The sequence below is a fragment of the Panthera tigris genome, chromosome D4 (genome assembly GCF_018350195.1).
Source record: "Panthera tigris isolate Pti1 chromosome D4, P.tigris_Pti1_mat1.1, whole genome shotgun sequence".
Lineage (NCBI taxonomy): Eukaryota > Metazoa > Chordata > Mammalia > Carnivora > Felidae > Panthera > Panthera tigris.
Window position 1 is genome coordinate 4,189,692 of NC_056672.1, and position 13,411 is coordinate 4,203,102.

The window sequence follows — 13,411 nt, forward strand, 5'->3', positions numbered from 1 at the left end:
AAAATGAGAAAAATCCTTAATAATGTGGATCTATAGCCCCAAACCTATAGGTAGTAAAAGGGATTAATGCATTTTTAAAAAGCTCACAGGGCGGGGGGCACATTCACTAAGCAAAGTTTGAAGACAAATTAGTAAAGAGGGAAACTGGTAAAGCGGGGGTAAATGGGCAATTGGGTAAAAAAAAAAAAAAGGCACAAAGAACTAATTCTTAATACACAACAAACTACTGAAACTCAAGTTTCAGTACAATTTAATAGTAAAGGAAAAAAGCAAAAGCTGTGAGCAGACAATGGAAAATTCAAATAGTCCACAGGGGACCAGAATATGCTACTTTGAAAACTGCCACTTTGGCATAAGGATTATTTTGAGCTGAAAGCAACTGAGAAACAGCAGACATAGGAAAAGCTCTAAAACAGCATTAAGTTTTCCTTTTGTAAAAGCAAGGTACATTTGTACAGGAAATTTCCATTTGTAACGGCGTCTCCCTCTCCAGCACTGGGAGGAGGAGCACAACTCAACACTCCTCTTCGGCGGAGAAGGCAGCAACACAAATCTGCATTGTGAGCCTCCCTAGACAAGGCTTTCCCCATACATTTCCATGACCTGCCTCTCACAGAAACCCAAACCCCTTTCCTTTCGTTTCGCCTAAGATGGCATCTGAGCCCCTGAGTTCTAACCACCTCCTGGAGTTACTAATCACTGAGTTTTCTCCCACGTAAAGGCACACGGTAACACAGTTTCCCTGTTAGTCTGTCTTCTGTCAGCATAACTTCCAAGACCCCAGGCAGAGAACATCAGAGGGCAGAGGAGTGTTCGCCCTCCTCTATAGGCCCTTATAAAGAGAAATGAAAGTTACATAACCATGGAATGTCCTTCCTGACTTGTGACACCGCAGACATCCCAAGACCAGCAACTGTGTTAGCGAGGTGCCAGGGGTGCTGACCCCTGTGCAGGAAGGTCAGCAGGACCTGGGAACAGCACCCTCAGCCTTCTCACTTCTCGGACGCTACTCAACGACAGACCAGTAATGACATGAGATGCTGTGACACACAGACAAGTTTTTCCTAGTGACTGCATAATTACAAAAGACCAAAAACAAGGCAAGTGTCTATCAGTAGGGGCAGGCTGAGTGGATTACAGCACATCTACACGACAGAAAAAAAGGAATGAGGAAGACATCTTTGCGAGCATAGAAGTAAGGGTTTTTGCTGTCTATCCTGCATAGATGATGCCTGGGTCACATGGGTCACATGGCAGGTGTACGCACAACTTCTTTAAAAATGCCAACATGCTCCCTAAAACTGGCTGTACCATTTTACAATCCTGTGTGCGGTATAGGAGAGTTCCAGAAGCCACATCCCTGTCACCATTTGGTACAGTCAATGTTCTTAATTTGAGCCACTCAGCTTGGTATTCAGTGGTGTGCCATCATGGTTTTGGTATGCATTTCCCTCATGACGGACATCTTGTCATGTACTTATTTTCCATTCATAGGTCCTATTTGGTGAAATGTCTTCTCCAATCTCTTGATTATTTTTTAATTCGTTTTTTTTTAAATTTAAATTCAAGTTAGTGAACATACAGTGTAGTCTTGGCTTCAGGAGTAGAACCCAAATGACTCATCTCTTACATATAATACCCAGTGCTCATCCCAACAAGTGCCCTCCGTAATGCCCATCGTCCATTTAGCCCCCCCTTCCCCCAGCAATCCTGTTTGTTCTATTGAAGAGTCTCCTATGGCGTGCCACCCTCTCTGTTTTTATCTTACTTTTCCTCCCTTCCCTTATGTTCATCTGCTGTGTTTCTCAAATGCCACAGATGAGTGAAATCATATGATATCTGTCGTTCTCTGACTGACTTACTTCACTCAGCATAACACACTTTAGTTCCATTCATGTTGTTGCAAATGACAAGATTTCATTTTTTTCTTATTACTGAGTTTTGAGAGTTCTTTACATATTTTACAGGCTGCAAGTCTTTTATCAGATATGTGATTTGCCCCTATTTTTTCCCAGTCTGGGACTTGTCTTTGTATTCTATTAACAGTGTTTTTTGACAAGAGATTGATCAAGCCCAATATTTTCATTTTTTCCTTATATAGATTGTGCTTTTGGTCTCTTTTCTAAGAAATCTTAACTTTCTAACCCAAGAGCACAAAGATTTTTTTCCTAAATTTTGTGCAGAAGTCTCATAGTTTTAGGTGTCACATTTATGTCTATGATCCATTTTGAGCTCATTTTTATATACAGTGAGAGATACAGATCAAAGTTAATTTCTTTGCATATGTTCGACCAATTGTTGAAAAGATTATTCTTTCCCCTAATTTTTAGACTTTATGCCAAGCTTTATTTTTAAATGTTTACATTTGGGGGTGCCTGGGTGGCTCCATTGGTTAAGTGCTTGACTTCAGCTCAGGTCATGATCTCGGGATTCATGGGTTCGAGCCCCGTGTCGGGCTCTGTGCTGACAGCTCAGAGCCTGGAGCCTGCTTTGGATTCTGTGTCTCCCCTCTTCTCTCTCTGCCCCCTCCTCCACTTATGCTGTGTTCCTCTCTTCCACTAAAAATAAACATTAAAAAAATTTTTTTAATAAATTAAAACAATAAGTGTTACATTTGTATTATTCATTCTTTTTGTCTTTCAGGGGCCTGCTGAGCATGTCCCAAAATACATTCCTTCTTCCTCAAAATGTCTAAAAGTATTAGTTCTATAACAAAGAAAAACTAAAGGCACAGATTCTTAACAGCATTGGATTTTTGACAAGGGACGCCCTAGCCTAAAAGCTGGAATACGAAGAAAGCCCGAGGGCGGGCGAGTGGCTCCAGAGGCATTGGACATATGGCCTGGGACACGGTCGGGGCTACGGGTTGGGACACGGAAATTTCAAGCGTTGGCAGGCAAGCCTTACACTCTGGCCACCTCTCACGTACAGAACACTAATGCGTGCTTACTGATCCCCACTAAGATGCAGTTACACACACGCGCACACACGCGCACACACGCGCACACACACCAGAGCACTGCTATAATTCGTACGCTAGCCTAATGGCATTTCTCTGTTCACGGTCAACAGTATAACAAAGCATCTATGTCTGCAGGAGAGAGCTCACATAAATGCCGAAAGAGAGAACACTAGAAGAAACAGGTCGAGAAAGCGAGACTCCTGAACGCTGGCCCGGAGCTCTCTGACAGCTCTGGTGGCTGCGGGAATAGGAAGGCCACGTGGCCCCGGGACTCACTGAGGAAACAGTGTCTCACAAACCATCGTGTCAGCCTCCTTTTCCTGCTACCTCACCCCTGCAGCTGTTCTTTTAGCTGACTGCACAAAAGAATGTTTGTTCAGGTCTTTTGTACGGTAACGTAAAATCAACCATAAAACAGATACACTAATACATACTTAGTGACCAAATACATTTTGTACCTTTCCTCATAACTAGGAATGTGACAGATAAAAGTAGACTTAAAGAGTACGTTCAGAATATGCTTATCAACCACTCTTTTTCTTAGTTTTAAATCAAAAAAAATTTTAAATTAAACAATTTCTTAAATTCAGAGACTCTTTGGAAATTGAAGTCTGTGCTAACCCCTTCTTTTGGGAAACAGAAAAAACTGAGGAGATAAACGGTCTCCAGGTCCAGAGTGAAGGGCAGAGAAGCTTTAAAAGGACCAGCCTGCGCCAGAGAAAGCAGGCGGCGCGTGGCCACCCGCCCCCTGGTGATCCGGGGCATCCTGTGAAATCCCACCACCCCACTGGCCCCCCACAGCCTGTCCTGGTGAGCACATTCCTCTCACTCCTTGAGAAGCTGTCTTATCACCACAGCCCTGTCAGGGTCATAAAGGTCACTGCATCACTTGGCAAACATTTAGGATGTTTTCAGAGTTCTCACTCTCTGCCAGGTCTGGCGTAGGGCTCGGGAATACCAAGGAAACTTCCTCCTCGGTGTTTCCACACAGGCATACAGCAGAGTCCCCCGTACCCCCAGGGAGCTGCAGGATGCGTGACTTATTAGCTGCAGTCCCGTGTTTTCCAAGTATTTGACTCTAAACTGGTGGTTCAAAACCTTAAAACAAAATGTTGAAGGCATATTCATTATGTTTTCTTCTCTCTGGAACACAGCGCTCATAATTTTCATCTCACTAAGAGGAAGAGAACTTGAGGGCTCCGGGGTCTCCCGAGTCGCAGACTCTCTACTCTTGCAGCCCGTCCCTGCCCGGCGTCCTATCAGACCGTGCACTGCTGGGATGTGGGACTAGCTACCCAGGGGCTCTCTGTCCTCCGACTCAGACAGGGGTCCGTCCACATTTCCCACCGGGAGGACTCCTGGTTACACACCAACACACCCTTCCGGGAGTTGCGAAGGCACAGAAAGGCCTGATAAGGAGAAATTATTCGTGAACAAACTGGAAACTTCCCTCAGCGCATGGAAAGGCCATGAGCCCGTCGACATCCCTGCCGTGGCCTAAGAGGAAGGATGCGGCCCCAGAGTCTGGGGGCGGGGCTGAGGTCCCCGCAGGGATGCCACTTGGCCTCTGTAGTAAATCAGTGTCATCATCTTGCAGGGGAGGAGGCTGGATGACCTTGCCGCCATGACTCCTCTGCAAGATAGAGCCCGTTGGCTCCGGCCAGTCCCTCCGGAGCAGCCGCACAGGCTTCCCGGAGCCGGGAGTACACGAACACACATCCGAGCGCTGGGCTCTCTGCCAGGACTGGACAGCGAGCTCTGGTAGCTAGCTCCAGTGTCAGCAGGGAGCTTTCTCCTCTCGTAGGGCCTTCAGCGGCACAGGGGTGGGGTTTCTGGGGCGCGAGTGCCTGTACGCTTACTCCTGTTGGGTCTGTACTACTTACAAAGTGGCTGGGTTTCTGAGAGGAGTCATTGGAGGGTGCAGAACACAAGTCAGTCACTGACCTTGTGTTCACTACAAAGCCAGAAGCTGTGGTTTCCACTGATATAAACTCCCAATGAGCCTGTAAAAGAAAGAGGAAAAGGGAGCCGAGTGTGGCCGCAGGCCAGGACAGAGGGGCTGCCCTGCACCCCGCGCCTCCTCCGTACCTCCTTCCTTCCCTGAAAAGCCCACGGCCCCGAGCTGTCCTTCAGTTCAGCACACAGTTCGGGATACTGCACAGGGCCCTCGGCACGGGGGTGATCTGACTGCACTGTGGGGCAGCTTACGTAACTATTTTCACCGTCCCTCTCCTCTGAAGGGAGGATTTGAATCCTCTCTGCCTTTCAATGGTTTTCTGTGTCTAGCTGAGCCACAAAAGCTGTTGAGGAAACCTACCCATCTACCAATCTTTCCTTTCTTCCCTTTTTTTTTTTTTTTTGAGGGGTGGTGACAGGTAGGGGGAGAGAAGCAGAAGTCATTTTTGAAAACTGTACCATGTGATCAAGGGAGAGTTACATGAGAATAACGGTGCCTTGTGAAAGAGCATTCATAAAACAGCAAGGGGACATTTACCTAGCGCTTCTGATGTGCCTGGCCCTGTTCTAGGTGCTTTGTAAGCTCACTTAATTCTCACACCGAGTCTGTGGGGTGGTGCCAGAACCCCCGCTTCGGGCCCCAGAGGCGATCGTGAGTGCGGCTACGTGTTCATACACGGGCATCACTACTTTGCAAGACTGCCGACCTCACGGAAACCCGAACCCCACGGGCTGCGGGAGCACAAAGGGTAGGGGACACCTGGGTTACCAAGGACGTCACATACTGGAAACAAAAAGCAGTGAGATACCTCTCGACATCGACAGAATACATGTCTGGACTAAACTGGAACAAAGTTATCATGAAACCCTAAAGGCAAAGAAACAAAGCCATTAAAGTTGGCCTTTAAAATGGAGGTGCCAGAACAATCTGTTAACGTTCATATTCTTACTACTGGACCAAAATCACAGAGAGACTAGATGAACATTTAATGAGAAAACTTCTTGCTCCTATACCAATTGTTACTAGTGTTGTTTTTATTTCCCTTTTCCTTTAAATCCAATTTAGGAGTTAGAATATTTAGAGGTACACTAAGGTCTATTACCCTCTGGAAAACGACTTCTCATACAGTTTCTTCAACAAGATCCTCTCGTTGCTTGAAGGAAGTTTAAAGCAAGCCAGTATCGAATATACATTCCAACCTCAGATGATATGCAAACGACTTGTTTCCTATCCAGGAGAACTCCGGAGAGCACAGTCCGGTAGCCACGTTCACACTTGCTAAAATGCACACTCAGGGGTTCTCTACACAGAACAGTGAGAAGTGGAGCGGACGAACTGCGACTCTCTGGGTTTAGCAGATGCTCAGACTCCATACCTGTCAGGAAGTCATGACATACGCTCAAAACTAAACCTGTCCACGGTATGCTCCTCTGTATCGTGCTGAGTTCACAAGCATGGCCCACAGACCCTCTGTGCAAGCAGAAACTAAATTACGGCCTGGGATGGAAGACTCCAGAGACACATGCGGGCTTCCTAACGGGACGGAGGGGGCCGTGCGGCCCCCTCACCCGCAACAGGCATCGCTCTGCGTCCACGGACTGCGATTCTCATCAAGTGTGGCAAGACGCTGGCTCTCGTGGTCTCATGGCTCTTCTGTGATCCCCAAACTCGAGGGCTGCGGGTGGCTCCCCGAAGCCGTTTCCTCACCCCCCTAGGGCGCCTTGCAAAGGAACACTCCAGAACCTTCTCCGAAAGTAGTCCCTCAAGGTAAGCTAAACAGGTCTCTTTGCAGAGATCATCTCTGTGTTCCTCAAAGCGTTACAACAAGTAATTCTCCTGCATATAAACCGTATTTTCATGGTACTAAATAGAACATGATCCCAAGAAATTGTAATGATGTAAAAAATCAGCAAGGAGTGAACAGAACTACATTTCAAACTAATTAAAATGGAAAGAAAACGAACGTCCATTTTGGCACACTTAAAGATCCGTATCCAAACACAAGAGCGGCAAGAATACAACAAATAAGCGTGGGTTGTCCTGAACACACGACTGCGGAGACCAGACGGAAGAAAATCTGCCAAAGTGTTAAGAAGGTCACTTCTGGATGGTGGGCACAGACTTATTCTGCTCACCTTAACTTCCTCGACTTTGTGACTTGGGGCTACAACGGCAAGGTATTCTAAGTGCTGTCACCAAGTGGCATGCCGGGACCCAGGCAAGCCTTCGCAGAGGAGGGGTGCGGTGGGGACTGAAGGCAGCAGACCTGTGCGGCTTGGCCCGCAGCCCCACGACAACAGGGAGGGTCTCCAGAGGCTGGCGGGGGCGGGGGGGGGGGGGTAGGGGGCGTGGGCACCGGGGCCCAAAGGGCAACGCTGGGAAGAAAGCTCCAGTCTTCGATGCCAGGGCGAGGTGATGCTTTCTTTGGTGAGGTCAGCTGCTGAAGGTTCTGGAGTAAATTAACTCGGCAATCACCATAGGGACATAAACGTACCACGGAGAGGACAGAATCCCAGAGCCCAGTTACAAGACGCCAGATGTGCTCAGGGCGCAGGGAATGAAGTCTGGATTAACAGAGTAGTAGAGGAAACAAAACTGAATTCTAAACGAGAGACGGTTAATCTAAGACAGCCACGTGTCCAAGCATCTCCTCAGTTAATAGAAAAAGGAAACAACTACCTATATTAGCAACCACGTATGTGCTGTCATGCAGCACGTTTACAAGTGAAGAGTATCTTCCTGCCGCCAGAACACTTCTCTCAACCAACAACAATCCTGACTAGTAGAGTGGGGCCATCAATCCATCAGCGGGATCGAATACCTGAATTAGCTATGGGGACCCTGGAGAAGGTTCAAAGACTCAGTTTCCACAACCGTGACATGGGACGAATCTACCTCTTTTGGCTTGATGGAGAAATACAAGGCAATGAGATAATGCCCATCGCAGGACCTCGCGTACAGAATAAACTCAAAGGTAAACTGAATCAGTTTATATCCTGGAACTGAAAATATTCCAAAGTGTCGCAGGAAAGTGGCAGTGAGTCCTAGGTTTAGGCTTGTGAAAGAGTTTACATATTCCCGAAGTTCCCATTTGGGTCACGGGTTTGGAAGGGTAGCCTTCTGACAGTAATACAAACTCACTAAATGCACACACCAGTATGTATACATCTCTTAGCGTTAGAGCAAACTAATTAAAAATGTTGGCATGCTATCGACCCTTAGGATACTAAATATAGTCCCAGCTAAACTCAGAATAACAAGTTTCATATTCAAAAACCTACGAATGATAATCCACATTGCTGATTATATCTTTGGTTATGGTTGAAAAAATTTTAATATTTCCGTTTTAAATGGTCTCAAAAGAGCAGTTTTTCCATGAAGGTATCTTGAAATACAGTGACATCATATATTTTATCTAGTGCTACAGTTTACTCGCTTTTAATTTGCTGCCCAAATGTGTAATATGTGAGTGATGGCAACACCACAAAAGAATGTCGTTTTTAAAGAAAAAGCTTTGCACAGCTGCTTGTAATAAAATAACCAAACCTCGGAGCAAGGCTGATTAGATAAAGATAAATATAGTAACACATGCAGAAGTCTGAAATAGATCTGAGAAAAACTGTCACAGAGGACATTTCCATGACTGTCCTGACAAGTGATTTTTAATAATTAAATGAGCCTATACATGCATATGCATAGTTTTACATAAAAGCTATTTATAATATCCCCTTACGACGTCACAGAATCATAAAACTGTGCATTTCATTTTAAACTCAATTGCTAACTTGGTACACAGAAATCGTTTATAAATGGCCTTTATTATTTAAAGTCGTACGTATAATGAGAATTAACTTAGAAGTCTTATTTTAATTTTCAAAAACAAGCTAAACGCTCATGAAGCAAGGCGCTATAAATTATGTTGCTCTATTTTAAACACAGATAAAGAACAAGGTCTAACTTCTGGCATGTTATCCTCTATTTATAGGAATTAAATACAATTAAATTTAAATCATGTCATAAAAACATCTAGCTTCAGTTTCTCTCATTTTAGAAACAACAGAAATCGATCTCTCTGTAATATACAGAAGTATCTGAAATTGCTTTTGGCTAGTCTATTAAAATCAGTGAGTGAGGCTAAACTGTAAAACAAATACACACCTACCCAGATTGCACCAATTAAGCTTATGTTTTATTTAGTGGCATAAAATAACACTTCATCTAACTTACCCTAAATTAACATTTGCTAATACAACTATGACCCAGATTACTGTGAAACTCTGACACTTCTTGCAAGGAGAGAAGTGGGACTTCCTTTGCCGGCCCCTTGCGACTTCTGCTCCCTGACCCCACATGCCTGAGTCTCTTCCCGCGGTCCGTTCCCACACCAGAGTCATGACGACTTGTTTTCTTTACCTTTATGCTAAGTCTTGAGATCAGGCCTTGTAATTCAGCCAACTTTGTTCTTTGAATCTCCGTAGACATTTCGGAATCACTTGGCCACTTCGCACAAAAAAGGCTAAAGTTGCACTGACCCTATCGATCAATTTGAGGAGAACTGACAATTTTATAATTATTTCACCTTCTGACATATGAGCAAGTGCCATCTCTCCGTTTATTTTGATCATCTTTTGCTTCTCTCTGCCATGTTTGATGGTTTTCGGTGCACAGGTTTCACACACATTTTGTTACATTTATTCCTAAACATGTCATATTTTCATGCTATTGTACAAAAGAGTAACTTATAAAATTTCATTTTGCAATCGTGCATCGCTAGTGTGTACAGAAGTACAACCCATTTTTACGTCTGACCTTGTAGTCAGAGACGCTGCCGGGTTCACTTACTAGTCCTAACGGTTTTTGGTTAAGATCTTCTCTGAACATGAATCGTGACACCTGTGAATGCAGGATTTGAATCCTTCTTTCCAATCTGCATGTCTTTTATTTCTTCTTGCCTCACTGCACCGGCTAGAGCCTACCATGCAGTGTTGAGTCTCAGTGATCAGAGTGGACATTCTTGCCTTGTCTCCATTATTAGTGGGAAAGGGTTTAGCTTTTCATCACTGACTGGATTAGCTATCAGTGTTTTATAAAGGCATCTGATCAGATTGAGGAAGTACCCTACTTACCAAATTTAAGAGCTTTTTAAAAATCACGAATCAATGTTGAACTCTGTCAGATGCTGCATACCTGCAAATACTGAGATGATCATACAAATTTTTATTGTTTATATGATTAATTATACGGATTCACAAACGAGATAAATCCTACTTAGTTGTGATGTATTATCTTTCTCTAAATTTCTTTTTATTTGCTATAGAGGTTTATCGATTTTTGACTGACTGACTGACTGAGGACTGGATCTGTGGTGCCCAGAACAGCCCCTGGCACTTAATACGCTTTGACACAATTTAATCGGGGTGGGTAAGTGATAGAGCGAGGGTGCGTGCGACAAACAAGTGGCAGGAGCACGGCCAGACGGAGGTCTTCAAGCTCCTACCATGTAGCGTGACATCAGTGACGCCCGAGTCAGTCATGACCCCCCACTCCCCGGCCTCTAGCCCCAGCCCGCTGGCATTTCAAACACAAGAAAGCAAAAGACACAAGGAGAAATACAGCCGCAGGCTCCCGGTGCCGAGAAGCAGAAGCTCCCTCCCGCAGCCCCTCCTTCCAGCGCTCACAGTAATGTTCCTGAGTGCACATCCGTCAGGGGCTCCTGTGAGGGTGTACCTCCCATACCCAACTTACCTGTTTACAGATTACTGGGTCTGATGTGCTGAAATTGTTAGGAATCATAACATCTGTCTTCACGAGGGATACTAGTCTGTAGATTTCTTTCCTTTTAGCCACCTTTCTCTGATTTGGCAAGAAAGTAATGAGGACCTCATAAAATAAGTCCAGACCTATTCTCCCCTCTTGTGTTTTCTGAACGGACTCAGGTAAGATTGCTAGTGTTTCTTCCTTAAAAGGTTGATAGATTCCATCAGTGAAGCCATCTGGGCCCACCGTTTGGTTTAAGAAAAGCATTTAATCACAAATTCACCCTCTTAAAAAAAATACAGAAGTATTCAGATTTTCTATTTCTTCTAGTATCAGTTTTGGGTTCTCATAGGTCTTTCCAGTTGGTGAATTTCTTGGCATAACGTCATGCATGATATTTTTATTATCCTCTAATAGCTATAGGATTTGTAGTGATGGCCTATCCTCTAATCAGAATATTGATAATTTAGGTCTTCCTTTTTTTGTTTGTTTCTTAATTATCAGGTTAGCTAGCATTGTTAAACATTTTTTTTTTCCCTTTTTGCCCCTGGTTTTATTGAGTTTTCTGTATTGTTTGCGCATAGTCCTTCTTCACGAATAAATTCCCTGCTCTTTGTTTTCATATTCAAGTTAGTTAGCAAACTAATTCCCTGCTATTGAAAATAGAGGTTTAGTTCACTGGTCCTAGATCTTTCTTTTTTTCTAATGTAAGCTTTTAAAGCTGTAATTTCTCTTTAAGCATTACTTTCTCACATAAAATTTAATGTTGTTTTCATTTTCACTAAGTTCAAAATATCTCCTATTTCTCTTGTGATTTCTTCACTGACTGTCAGGTGTACTTTGAAGTATATTCTTTTATTTCCAAGTATTTGGAAACTTCCATATAGTTTTCAGTTACTGATTTTTAATTCAATTCTGTTGGGGTAAGAGAATACAGTATGTATTATTTCAATCTTTCAAATTTAAATTAACATTTATTGAGATTTAGTTTATGTATTTAACTCCCATATTTCTAATTTTTTTTTTTTTAGAATTTTAGGGATTTCTGGGTTTTTTAAATGTTTATTTATTTTGAGAGAGAAAAAGAGCACGAGCAGGGGAGGGACAGAGAAAGAATCCTAAGTGAGCTCTATGCTGACAGAACAGAGCTCGACACGGGGTTCAAACTCACAAACCGTGAGATCATGACCTGAGCTAAAATCAAAGAGTCTGACACTTAACCAACTGAGTCACCCAGGCCCCCCTCCCATATTTCTATTTTGATGAATACTCCATGTACAGCTTCAAAAGAATGTGAATTCTATTGTTGGGTAGAGTTCTCTGAAAAGATCCATTAGGTCAACTTACTTCATAGTGAAGTTCAAGTCTTCTATATCCCCACTAACTTTCTTTCCATTTGCTCCATCAACTATGTAATCTACAGCAAAAATAGCGGATTTCTTTATTTTTCCTTTTAGTTCTAAGAAATTTTGCCTTGTGTGTTTTGAAGTTGTGTTATTATACTCGCTTGCAGGTTCGGGATTTTTACATCTTGTTAAATTCACTCTTGCATGACGATGAAATGTCTCTCCATGACTGGTTAAGATTCCTGGTCCTGAAGCCTAGTTTTATGGGATGTTAAGCTCATACCGTTAGCACGGCTTATCTTCTTCCATCCTTTTCGTTTTAACCTATCTGTATCTTTAAAGTGTGTGCGTGTTTTTTTAAGTTTATTTATTTACTTTCAGAGAGAGTGAGAGCAAGAGCGAGCACGGGCTGGAGTGTGAAAGGCAGAAAGAGAATCCCAAGCAGGCTCTGCATTGTGAGCGTGGAGCCGGACACGGGGCTCGAACCTACAAACTGTGAGATCGTGACCCGAGCCAGATCGAGAATCAGATGCTTAACAGACTGAGCCACCCAGGCACCCCTGGGTGTTAAAGTGTGTCTCTTATAAATAGCATATAAATGAGGCTTACTTTTTTAAGCACTCTGACAGTCTCTGCTTCTTAATTACACTGTATGGAAAAATTTACATGAAATATAATTACCAACATGGTTAGGTTTAAATTTACCATCTTGATTTGTGTTTTCCATTTTTCTCATCTGACTTTACTTGTTCTTCTTTTACTGTCTCCAAGATTGATCACTTTCAAGTATTCCATTTTATCTTCACTACTGGCTCATTCGTTGTATGTAAAGTTAGTTCTTTTAGTGGTTGATCTCAAGTAGCCTTTCTCAAATAGAGTTTTGTGAGAATAAAGCTAACAGGAAATGATATGAATGAGTATTTTTAAATATCCCAATGACAGTATATAGCTCTTAGATGCAAAGAACAGAAGATACAATAAAGAGCTTTAGTTTTTATCAAATATGAAAACACTTTGGTCATTCTTTTGTCAAGTATTTCTTCTTTCCCCACCTGCACTGCGCTGTGACTGCAGGTAAAATCTATTAGACCACCTGATACTACTCCACAGGACACTGAGGTTCTATTCATTTTCTTAAACCTTAAAAAAAAAACATTTTTTAAAGTTTTATTTACTTATCCAATCTCTACACCCAGCATCGGGCTTGAACTCATGACTCTGAGATCAAGAGTTGCATACTCCACGGATTGAGCCAGCCAGGTGCTCCTACACTTTTCATTTCTTTGTGTGCGTTGGTTTTGATTTTCTACTTCTGTGTCTTCAAATTCACTAACTTTTCTTCTGTAATATCTACTCTGCTATTAATTCTGCCATTTTTTTTTTTTCATT

General features: G+C 43.2%; 1 protein-coding gene and 1 long non-coding RNA gene across 4 annotated transcripts in view; both read right to left on the minus strand.

Annotated features, from left to right (window-relative positions):
* AUH (AU RNA binding methylglutaconyl-CoA hydratase) overlaps window positions 1–13,411 on the minus strand; it is a 208,656-nt gene that overhangs the window by 89,860 nt on the left and 105,385 nt on the right. The window lies entirely within an intron of this gene.
* LOC122233040 lies at window positions 4,951–10,263 on the minus strand. Its single transcript, XR_006210471.1, has 3 exons — window positions 10,046–10,263; window positions 5,728–5,786; window positions 4,951–4,965 (listed from the first exon to the last, which is right to left on the minus strand). It is a non-coding gene; the product is annotated as an uncharacterized LOC122233040 (long non-coding RNA).